This window comes from Bombus affinis, unplaced genomic scaffold, assembly GCF_024516045.1.
Source record: "Bombus affinis isolate iyBomAffi1 unplaced genomic scaffold, iyBomAffi1.2 ctg00000082.1, whole genome shotgun sequence".
In the NCBI taxonomy this organism is placed as follows: domain Eukaryota; kingdom Metazoa; phylum Arthropoda; class Insecta; order Hymenoptera; family Apidae; genus Bombus; species Bombus affinis.
In genome coordinates, this window is record NW_026108830.1 from 112501 (window position 1) to 125000 (window position 12500).

At 45.5% G+C, this 12500-nt stretch overlaps 1 long non-coding RNA gene and 2 other non-coding genes across 3 annotated transcripts; all 3 read right to left on the bottom strand.

The window, feature by feature from the left end:
- Positions 1 to 6157: 6157 nt before the first annotated feature.
- LOC126927293 (5.8S ribosomal RNA) lies at positions 6158 to 6312 on the bottom strand. The gene has a single exon (XR_007715361.1). It is a non-coding gene; the product is annotated as a 5.8S ribosomal RNA (ribosomal RNA).
- An 849-nt stretch (positions 6313 to 7161) lies between these two features.
- Positions 7162 to 8160, bottom strand: LOC126927287 (uncharacterized). Its single transcript, XR_007715355.1, has 2 exons — positions 8120 to 8160; positions 7162 to 8051 (listed from the first exon to the last, which is right to left on the bottom strand). It is a non-coding gene; the product is annotated as an uncharacterized LOC126927287 (long non-coding RNA).
- Positions 8161 to 8476: 316 nt separating this feature from the next.
- On the bottom strand, positions 8477 to 10399 carry LOC126927359 (small subunit ribosomal RNA). The gene has a single exon (XR_007715411.1). It is a non-coding gene; the product is annotated as a small subunit ribosomal RNA (ribosomal RNA).
- Between the last annotated feature and the right edge of the window lie 2101 nt (positions 10400 to 12500).

The window sequence follows — 12500 nt, forward strand, 5'->3', positions numbered from 1 at the left end:
GTTACCGTGATGGAGAACCACTCTCCGGTACGATCTAAAAGACGATTCAAGTAACTCTCAGATACGTAGTGATTGCCTCGTGCATTAACATTGAGTACAACTTAGACGCTGAGGAAAAGTAGAGTCTGTCATCCCCTTGACCGCGGATTCGTTAGTGAGCCTAGGATCATTGTCATTAGCTTCTCGAGTACCTAATTATCCTATTACTTGTCCAATTCCATCATAGTCATATTTGCACTAGTAAATATCTCCTCTATTGCATAATGATCACGTCTAGCGCCAATAGGGATTCGTTTCACGCCCTCAACCCTAACTCAAATCTTAACGCCGCCCCGACATCTGAAGTGGGATCAGTGCCGATTATAACAGTGCTAGAACTTACGATCATCGTGCTCAAGTCGCAAGTCGTGCGCAATTCAGTCGCTAGTGCAAATCGAGTGTGAGACCTAACAATTATCGCTACCACGTTTTAACCCTTAAAATCGCGTGCTCCGACTCCGCTGCATGGGGCGCAGCTGCCAACCTGATTATGGAAGGAAACTATAATTTCAATAACGAGTGGCGAGTCGACTTCTACGTACTGGAAGCACCAACGGATAGATCAAGTCATCTGGGTGAGTCGTTTCCATTTTACTCCGATTCGGGAGCCGAGCGTTCACTAATTAAAGTGTCCGCGGCCTCGAGATTTTCTGGCAAAGGAATGACTGACATATTAGTAATGCGAGGAGTAGGGAATACCTGTATTAAACATACGCCTCCCATTTGTTCATTGTGTGTATTAATGATTTTTACATCGAAGATAGTTTCTCATGTCCTTGCTGATAGTTATTTGAAATATGATGTCGCGATTAGTTGCGGAACTCTAAGTCTGGTTTTTGACGTAACATTACACAAAATAGCCTCGCTATGTGTAAAACAAAAATGATTGGTGTCTGTAATGAAACCACTGTAAACGAGATCGTCGTTAATGAAGTTGACGCTGATGTACATGGTAATAATAAAAGTCGATCAATTTCTCTTCTCGACAAATTCAAAGATTCATTCGTTATGGGTTTCCTACGTATTCGCGTAAATGCAGGCCGGTTAGAAATACGATTAACTGATCCTAACACCACCGTAGGAGGAAGTCCTCATAGACTTAGCGAGGAGGAGCGAAGAGCGGTACGTGAGAAAACAAGCGTTCTAATTAAAGCAAAAATTATAAGGCCTAGTAATTCGCCATTAGCGAGCCGTAACTCGTGAAGAAAAAAAAACGGCTCAGATAGATTACGAGTGGCTCCCCGAGATCTAAATCAAAGTATCGTCGCGGATCGGTACCCTTTACTCCTTATTGCGGATCAAGTCGCGAGATCGCAAGAGGCGAGATATTTTATTAGCCGGGACATGGCCAGCGGGTTTCACCAAATTTCTATTTATCCTAATCCAACGAAGTTTACAGCGTTCGTTACCCCGACAGACAATATGAGTAGATAACGATGCCGTTTGGACTGAAAAATTGCACCGTCCGTCTTTCGGAGGGTCATTCGCAAGGCCTTAGGTGACCTCGCTCATTCGTATGTTGTTATTTATTTCAATGACGTCCTAATTATTGCCAACTCGATAGATCGAGCTTTGGAAAGATTGAACACCGTATTAGATACCCTCGTAAAAGCCGGATTCTCTTTTAATTTTGCGAAACGTTCTTTTCTAAAGACATCGGTGCTCCATTTGCGATATGTAATTCATAACGGAGAAGTTCGTCCTAACCCGGGTAAAATACACACCTTAAGTTCTTCACCTGTGCCAACGACCGTTACACAACTCAGGCAGTTCATAGGGTTAGCTCCGTACTTCCGAAAATTCATCCCTAAATTCTCACAGACGATGAAATCCCTGTATGCGCTCATCTCAGATAACAGAAATATAACTTGGACAGATAGACACGAGAAAATAAGACAACAGGTAGTTTCCGCCCTGACCGACGCGCCGGTGCTAACGATATTCAACCCCAATTACCCGATAGAACTACATACTGACGCTAGCTCGGAGAGTTACGGGGTGATTTTGACGCATCAAGCCGAAGGTAAGAACAAGGTAATAGGGTATTACAGTAAAAGAACCAGCCCCGCGGAATCCAGATATCACTCCTATGAACACAATACATTAGCTATCGTAAACGCCATAAAACATTTCTGTCACTATCTATAGGGACGGGAATTTCTTGTCGTCACGGATCGCAACTCGTTGAAAGCATCGAGTAATAAAGTACATTTAAATGACAGGGACCATAGGTGATGGGCTTACTTGCAGACTTTTATTTTTGACATTATGTATCGGGAAAGTAAACGGACGGCTCACAAATTTCTTGTCGCGAAACCCCACAGGCGTTGACCCTATTAAATTCGACAAAATCAAAGAGAAAATAGTTGACTGGCCGAAATTTCGGAAGATTGGCTATTAGCGGGACAACGTTGTGATTCTCAAACCTTGGAAATCGTCAAGGGATTGCAAAACGATGGACTCGCGGAAGACATCGCGAATACATACGAATTACGGTTCGGTACTCTGCACCGTAGGATACAAAGAAAAGGCAGGATTCTCTGTGTACCTACAGTCCCAAGATGTTTTAGATAGTCTGTTATTAACCATGTGTACCAGTCAGTTATGCACTTAGGTTGGGAGAAAACGCTGGAGAAACTATACGAGTATTACTGGTTCGAAGGGATGGCGAAGTACGTTCGCCGATTCATTGAGAACTGTCATGCTTGTCATGTTTCGAAAGCTAGTTTAGGTAAGATACAAGCCGAACTGCATTCTATACCTAAGACCAGCATACCCTGGCATACGGTCCACATGGACATAACAGGCAAGTTGAGTGGTAAAAGCAATTCAAAGGAGTACGTCATTGTTTTGATCGACGTCTTCACTAAATTCGTATACCTGCATCATACTCGTAAGATAGATTCCCTTAACACCATTAAAGCGCTTAAATCCGCTATATTTTTATTCGGGAGTCCCTGCCGGATAATAGCAGATCGGGGGAAGATGTTTTAAGGGTAAAAGAATTTCGAGAATTCTGCGAAAGCAAACGAATTAAAGTTCACTTGATAGCGATCGGTGCTAGTAGGGCCAATGGACAGGTAGAGCGTGTTATGGGTACATTGGAAAATATGTTCACGGTAGTAGAGACGACCGGGCGGCCGTGGCAAGACGCGATTGGGGAAATACAGTTGGCTTTGAATTGCACCACCAACCGCGTGACAAACTCGAGCTCATTAGAACTACTAATAGGTAGAACGGCAAGACTTCACGATCTGTTGTTACCCGATAACATCAAAAGTATCGATATCTCCAATATAAGACGACAGGCAATAAAGTGGATGGAAACTAGTGCTAGGTATGATGAGGATGGATTTGACAAAGCTAAAGCTTAAGCGGTTAGGTTTAATCTCGGTGATTTCGTATTACGCAAGAATGAGGAAAGGAATCAAACCAAACTAGATCCAAAATTTAGAGGTCCATTTGTAATAGCAGAAGTCTTGGAAGGGGACAGGTATATCTTAAGGACATTAGACGGTAAGCGACCGTACAAGTACAGTCACGACAGGTTAAGGAAAATGCCAGATGGTTGCACCCCTGCCGAGTTGGATGTCTGTAGTGAAGGCAATAACAGTGACCATGACGATATGAGCACTTCGACCTCGGAAGATCAGTAGCACTATGCCAGTAACACCCGGCAGAGCGAGTTCGCACGTGTTTCGGGGAAATAATGTGATAAAGCTCAGAGAGAACGTGTGATGTAGTTCAAACGCTTTTGTGGTAATAGTGTGATGAGGCTCAGTGAGAACATGCAATGTGACTCGTATGCATCTCGGGGCGACAGTGTGATGAGGCTCAGTGAGAACATGCGATGTGACTCGTATGCATCTCGGGGCGACAGTGTGATGAGGCTCAGTGAGAACATGCGATGTGACTCGCATGCATCTCGGGGCGACAGTGTGATGAGGCTCAGTGAGAACATGCGATGTGACTCGTATGCATCTCGGGGCGACAGTGTGATGAGGCTCAGTGAGAACATGCGATGTGACTCGCATGCATCTCGGGGCGACAGTATGATAAGGCTCAGTGAGAACATGCGATGTGATTCGCATGCATCTCGGGGCGACAGTATGATAAGGCTCAGTGAGAACATGCGGTGTGGTTCGCATGCATCTCGGGGCGACAGTATGATAAGGGCTCAGTGAGAACATGCGGTGTGGTTCGTATGCATCTCGGGGCAACAATATGGTAAAGCTCGGTGAAACCGTGGAACAAAGCTCTATGTGCTCACACGATCTAGAAGACCGAGATCCTTTGGAGTGCGAAATCGAAAATGGTCCATCATGCCGATACGATCCGACTAATAACCTGCAGAATGCAACTATCACCTTGAGTACTAACTATAACGCTACTAATTTTCATTATCTTTTATTTCTTTGCTGCCAAACCCCCGAACAGGATTTGTTGCTACACTGGACCCTTGCCTTATTCGAACATCTAGTTAAATTGTGAATAATGTCAATTGTATCGAGTCTAATGTTAGGAAACTCAATATTTTAGTTACACACGAGGACGTGTGATAGTCAGAATGGCCGTGTCGGAGATGAAAGAATACTGGAACCTTCCCTTCGGAACTTTGGGAAGACCCCTAGTATTGTAATTTAGATTTCACCATAGCCGAATTAAGAAACTGTTGTCATTCGATTCGACTGTACTTATTTGAGATTTATGATAGTGAGCTCGGGCTCGAGGCGACAACCAGTCGCCGAACGTAGTCGCGGTCAAGGGATGAACGTTTTGTCTAACAAAGGCATGAAGTAACCCTATAGCTCTCCTTAAAAGAAATACTTAGGACGGGGCACGACGGTAAGCATTTCAACGATTTCTGTCCCGTGGCTCGCCACACGCAGACTCTATTCTTTGAGTAAGATGATTACCAGATGTCGACGCGTCTCCACAGTACATGTTCAGCTAGCCCGAGGACCTGCTATAAATCTTAAGGTCTGTTTAACTAAAGTCCTTCAAACCGACAAACAGTCCTCGTCCCAGCTACGAGAAAATAGGAGAAATCTATTTTTCTCACCAACGACGCTTCCTCTTCTCGAACTTTCTCCTAAGGGCGGCTAGCACCCTTCCCTAACCACCAACATGGAAATTGACCAATTAACAGTAACGCCAATTTCCCTCACTTTCCGAATGAAGGCTTTTCTCCACGAATCCGATGATTTCGTGCCCTTGGGCACACCCATCATAGTTTTCCTCGACAGCGTTACCGTGATGGAGAACCACTCTCCGGTACGATCTAAAAGACGATTCAAGTAACTCTCAGATACGTAGTGATTGCCTCGTGCATTAACATTGAGTACAACTTAGACGCTGAGGAAAAGTAGAGTCTGTCATCCCCTTGACCGCGGATTCGTTAGTGAGCCTAGGATCATTGTCATTAGCTTCTCGAGTACCTAATTATCCTATTACTTGTCCAATTCCATCATAGTCATATTTGCACTAGTAAATATCTCCTCTATTGCATAATGATCACGTCTAGCGCCAATAGGGATTCGTTTCACGCCCTCAACCCTAACTCAAATCTTAACGCCGCCCCGACATATATATATATATATATATATAATATATTCGATAACCGACACGAAGCGGTGCATAAGCGGGCGGTCGTACGAAAGGACGACTCACGACGCCGCTAGCACTCACGCAGGTCCGTGACGGTTCTCTCCGCTCTTATTCGTATCCTTCTTCGTGCGCTTCCTCCGACTCTGAAACGTTCTACGTATCGTAAGAACGACGGCGGGTTGTCGAAGGCACCAAGGGACAGAGAGAGACAGAGGTAGAGTTTCGTAGTGTCTCCCGTGAACACGATAGTTTATATATCGAGCATGCGTACGAATTGCACGGCCTCGACACGACCGCGACGAACGCCGACGAGCGTCCAACAATCGCTCGTACGTCGCGTACGTTCTCTCGCGTCCGCTCTTGTTCGTATCCTTCTTCGTGCGCTTCCTCCGACTCTGAAACGTTCTACGTATCGTAAGAACGACGGCGGGTTGTCGAAGGCACCAAGGGACAGAGAGAGACAGATAGAGAGGAACGACACGCAACGCAAGCAGTCTTAGGTTTACGTGAGCAACCCTCAGCCAGGCGTGGTCCAGGAATTGTATCCGTGGACCGCAATGTGCGTTCGAAATGTCGATGTTCATGTGTCCTGCAGTTCACACGTTGACGCGCAATTAGCTGCGTTCTTCATCGACCCACGAGCCAAGTGATCCACCGTTCAGGGTAATCTTTTCATATATTTTTTAAAACTCTTGTACTCCATGTACTCTTAATACTCGGTTCGAGCGAAGCCGAGATCCGACACGACCGACCAACGGGAATCGGACGCGCAGAAGTCGCCGGAAGATCGACGACACGAAAACGTTCGAAAATGAAATCCGACGAACGCGCGAAGATACGCGCGTCCGCCGGCCGGGCGAAAAGTACATTATGATATATAACAACCATCGAGATCGAAGCTCCGTTCGTCAGGAAACGACGGGGATATAACACCCGATTCTGAATCCTCTGTGCAGCACACGATCTCGCGAAGAAATACGCACGGTGGCTAGCCCATATATATGTGTGTGTGTGTATATATAATACGATATGCATTCCTCTCGTCCAATTATTCAAGAAAAAGAGCGTGCGCCTCCATCGTTCGGGTGATGTAAAGATTCGATGGGACTCGCGCGACCCTCGGCCTCGAGCGGTCTTTCCTCCCAATATCCAGAAGCCGAGCTTTGAAAAAACTCTAGCGACGGCACGGGTGTCCGACTCACGACATCGAGGCTTCGAAGTCGGCGATCTCCTCCGAACGGATGGCGATCGCGACGACTCAAAGCGTGAAAAATCGACGAAAGAGAACACATCTCCGTTCAGGTGATTGTTTTTTTAAAAAATAAAAAAATTCGATGGGACTCGCATCCATCTACCTCGCGCGGTCTTTCTTCCCAATATCCAGAAGCCGAGCTTTGAAAAAACTTCAGCGACGGCACGGGTGTCCGACTCACGACAACGAGGATAGACAGCCTGCGGTCCCCTCTGAACGGGTTATATGCGACGAACTAGACGAAACTTTAGTCGTTCAGGTGGTATAAAAAAAAAAAAATTCGATGGGACGCACGCGCAGCCGTCGTCCTCGAGCGGTCTTTCTTCCCAATATCCAGAAGCCGAGCTTTGAAAAAACTCTAGCGACGGCACGGGTGTCCGACTCACGACATCGAGGGTAGACAGCCTGCGGTCCCCTCTGAACCAACTTCGGCTAGACTAGTTACGAATCGTTGCTACGCATCGTCATCATAGTCATCGTCATCATTATCATTATCATAGCGGGCCAACATCCACGCAATGCGTTTTCGTTCTAGGTTACCCGATCCACGAGTATGTTACAAGTGGTTTCGTTATTTCGAACAAAACGACATACGAAGAACACACGCCCTATGGGTAGGAAGCACGTTTCGAGAACGACCGAGAGCGGTGAAAGAGACGAGAGGTCGACGCGCATAAGGTATCCATGGATCTTCGAAGAGAACCTTCGAAGATATGTCGGTATCCTTTCTACATGCGCGACTCGCTACTCGTACTTTCGCTCTCGTCGACTCGTTTTAGTCGCTTCGTTCGATCCCAAAGAGGAGTCTTCGATGTCCCGTTGCTAGGAGGAGAGCAAACGCAACACAGACCACGAAACATAGAAGAGAATAGGCGAGCATGATCTCTCCGACACGAGGCACTTTAGAGATTTTGTTATTCGTTTGTACGGTCTCCACGACGCAAAAAAAAAGTACGAGATCGTGGCGGCGGGTCTTTCTGTATACGGCCTCACGCAAGCGCCTCGATCTCATTTCTCTTTACGGGTGGTTTCCATTCGTAATTTTTCGTTCGATATTCGTGTCAAAGTTTAATTTTCGAAAGCTCAAGTTCCCATTTATAGTTTTATTATAAAATCATAATATTCGCAGACGGCGGGTCTTTCTGTGTACGACCTCACGCAGGCGCCTCGAATTCGTATATATTTTGTTATTCGCAGGCGGCGGGTCTTTCTGTGTACGACCTCACGCAGGCGCCTCGAATTCGTTTATGTATGTATATATATATATATATATATATATATATATATATATGTATGTATCTCTTCATCCCGATGATCGAGAGAGAGTGCCACCTTCTCTTCATATAGTTTCGTAGCTGAAGGGTCGTCTCCTCCTTATGTCTTTTCATCATTTTGCCAACGGAGTAAGCCACGCTCCGGGCGAATTTAACTGTTCTTTGTTAAAGTATATAGCTTGTTGATACGTCGTATATACTTTGGTTCGTCGATATAGGAGGAGTACGGCTCCTTACCGACTTATACAGTTTCGTATTTTTCAAGTGTTCAAGTCAAATTCTTTAAGTTTTTGTGTTATATCGTTAATGATCCTTCCGCAGGTTCACCTACGGAAACCTTGTTACGACTTTTACTTCCTCTAAATGATCAAGTTTGGTCATCTTCCCGGTAACATCGGCAATGCTTATCACATTGGCCGCGCACCAGTCCGAAGACCTCACTAAATCATTCAATCGGTAGTAGCGACGGGCGGTGTGTACAAAGGGCAGGGACGTAATCAACGCGAGCTTATGACTCGCGCTTACTGGGAATTCCTCGTTCATGGGGAATAATTGCAAGCCCCAATCCCTAGCACGAAGGAGGTTCAGCGGGTTACCCGGGCCTTTCGGCCAGGGAAAACACGCTGATTCCTTCAGTGTAGCGCGCGTGCGGCCCAGAACATCTAAGGGCATCACAGACCTGTTATTGCTCAATCTCGTGCGGCTAGAAGCCGCCTGTTCCTCTAAGAAGATTTGTTTGTACGTTGGTAGTAAAAACCCACCGACCGAAGCCGGGGGCCTTCGAGATACCATAAGTTACGTCTATTTAGCAGGCTAGAGTCTCGTTCGTTATCGGAATTAACCAGACAAATCGCTCCACCAACTAAGAACGGCCATGCACCACCACCCACCGAATCAAGAAAGAGCTATCAATCTGTCAATCCTTCCGGTGTCCGGGCCTGGTGAGGTTTCCCGTGTTGAGTCAAATTAAGCCGCAGGCTCCACTCCTGGTGGTGCCCTTGCGTCAATTCCTTTAAGTTTCAGCTTTGCAACCATACTTCCCCCGGAACCCAAAAGCTTTGGTTTCCCGGAAGCTGCCCGCCGAGTCATCGGAGGAACTTCGGCGGATCGCTGGCTGGCATCGTTTATGGTTAGAACTAGGGCGGTATCTGATCGCCTTCGAACCTCTAACTTTCGTTCTTGATTAATGAAAACATTTTTGGCAAATGCTTTCGCTTCTGTCCGTCTTGCGACGATCCAAGAATTTCACCTCTAACGTCGCAATACGAATGCCCCCATCTGTCCCTATTAATCATTACCTCGGGGCTCCGAAAACCAACAAAATAGAACCGAGGTCCTATTCCATTATTCCATGCACACAGTATTCAGGCGAAGGTAGCCTGCTTTAAGCACTCTAATTTGTTCAAAGTAAACGTATCGGCCCACCTCGACACTCAGTGAAGAGCACCGCGATGGGATATTAGTTGGACCGCCCGCGAGGAGCTAAGCCCACCGATAGGACGTACCACATAATGCCAGTTAAACACCGCGAGCGGTGAACCGACACTGTGACACACAGATTCAACTACGAGCTTTTTAACCGCAACAACTTTAATATACGCTATTGGAGCTGGAATTACCGCGGCTGCTGGCACCAGACTTGCCCTCCAATTGGTCCTCGTTAAAGGATTTAAAGTGTACTCATTCCGATTACGGGGCCTCGGATGAGTCCCGTATCGTTATTTTTCGTCACTACCTCCCCGTGCCGGGAGTGGGTAATTTGCGCGCCTGCTGCCTTCCTTGGATGTGGTAGCTGTTTCTCAGGCTCCCTCTCCGGAATCGAACCCTGATTCCCCGTTACCCGTTACAACCATGGTAGGCGCAGAACCTACCATCGACAGTTGATAAGGCAGACATTTGAAAGATGCGTCGCCGGTGCTAGATGACCATGCGATCAGCACAAAGTTATTCAGAGTCACCAAAACAAACGATGGACGGACAGACGAGCCATCCGCCACCGATTGGTTTTGATCTAATAAAAGCATTCCTACCATCTCTGGTCGGAATCTGTTTGCATGTATTAGCTCTAGAATTACCACAGTTATCCAAGTAAATGTAGGTATGATCTAAGAAACCATAACTGATTTAATGAGCCATTCGCGGTTTCACCTTAATGCGGCATGTACTGAGACATGCATGGCTTAATCTTTGAGACAAGCATATGACTACTGGCAGGATCAACCAGGGATCTTATAATATATTCCCAAAAACCAGCATTTTCGTTTAAAAGTTCTCTCTGTGTCGTAGGTGGGACGTAAGCACCGTACGACGAGACTTTTCATTTTATATATATATGTAATATGACTTAGAGAGCAACGTTCCATGGTTCAGTAACAACGTCACTCAGCCACTTTAATTCTCCTCCTCTCTCACCATCATATATCGATACAAAGATTCATACTTCACAGAATTATTTCTGTTTGTAACTTTTCTCCTCCAACTTCTCTCGTAGAATATAACTTAGCGGTAAAGCACGTATACGCATGCTGGACATACCGTAAGAATATTCTTTTATAAGCTTCAACACCTCTGTAGAGACGCGTTACCAGAAGATAACGCACTCTACAGAACGCCAAAAGGACCATCGTGCAGCTACAAATAGCTTACAACCGATGGTCTCTGCAAGAATGGCTACTCCGTAAGTACAAGCACACACGCATCCAACTTTTGTCAAATACGTGCACACAGGTCACCAGCTTCCCGACTAAGGGGAAGCTTGCCACGTTAACGGTCATTACGTCCTAGACTTCGACCCGCGGCGCAGCAGTGTAGAGAAAAAACCAGTACGAGAACGGAGGAACAGTCGAGAAATAGCGTAAAATACACTAAGACTCGAGGAGCGGTGACTGAATTCTCAACCGAGGCCGTAGAATAGCCACGCGCCCAGCGCTGTTCCGACCGAACCGTCCGGCTCGACGCTTCTCTTATAGATACCAAGGGGCCGGCCGGAAGGCCGGCGCCGGTCGGGCTAGCGGCCGCGCGCTTATGGTGCAAAACCTCCGTAGCAACGTACCGTTCGGAAGGGACGCTGGAACTTAGTCGCTCGCACGTTCAATAACTACTATATAAAGGCGATATCCAACCATCGAAATATTTTACCACAAGCATTATTAACATATTATAAATGCATTTTTACCAAAAAATTAATTTTTTTTTCACCGAAAAATTGCATCAGTAAACATACAGTTTTATCGACTATGGACAAAAAATAACTTTATAATCGATTAAAACACGTTAAAATAACACGAAATATGTAAAAAAATATATACCTTGTAACATTAATTAACGAAAAAATTGCAAAAATATCCCAGTCGTATCAGTCCGACGGAAGCTAATTTTTCAAAAAATTCGACAAAAATGTTTAATCCGATTGTATTTAATAGAGATATAACGATCCCTGTCAAAAAAATTATACCTTATAACGCTTTTTAACGAAATAACTCGAAATAACCATTTCGGACTTTTCGCACCGGCCGAACTTCTTCAAAGTCCCAACGTCCCGTCGCATAGTTCCGTTTCTAGAAAACGTTCCAGCGACCAAATAAACGCTTAATCCCGACGTAAAACGTCGAGATACGTCCATTTGTGCAAAAATATTCCTACCTTGTAACACTTTTAAGCGAGATAACTCGAAAAAACGTGTTCGATACGGAAATTTTTCAAAGTCCCAACGAAAAAATCGAAACTTTGTAGAAGGTCTTGGGGACGACATAAACGCTTAATCCCGACGTAAAACGTCGAGATACGTCGATTTATGCAAAAATATTCCTACCTTGTAACACTTTTAAGCGAGATAACTCGAAAAAACCTTTTCGGTCTTTTCGCACCGGCCGAACTTCTTCAAAGTCCCAACGTCCCGTCGCATAGTTCCGTTTCTAGAAAACGTTCCAGCGACCAAATAAACGCTTAATCCCGACGTAAAACGTCGAGATACGTCCATTTATGCAAAAATATTCCTACCTTGTAACACTTTTAAGCGAGATAACTCGAAAAAACCTTTTCGGTCTTTTCGCACCGGCCGAACTTCTTCAAAGTCCCAACGTCCCGTCGCATAGTTCCGTTTCTAGAAAACGTTCCAGCGACCAAATAAACGCTTAATCCCGACGTAAAACGTCGAGATACGTCCATTTATGCAAAAATATTCCTACCTTGTAACACTTTTAAGCGAGATAACTCGAAAAAACCTTTTCGGTTTTTCGCACCGGCCGAACTTCTTCAAAGTCCCAACGTCCCGTCGCATAGTTCCGTTTCTAGAAAACGTTCCACCGACCAAATAAACGCTTAATCCC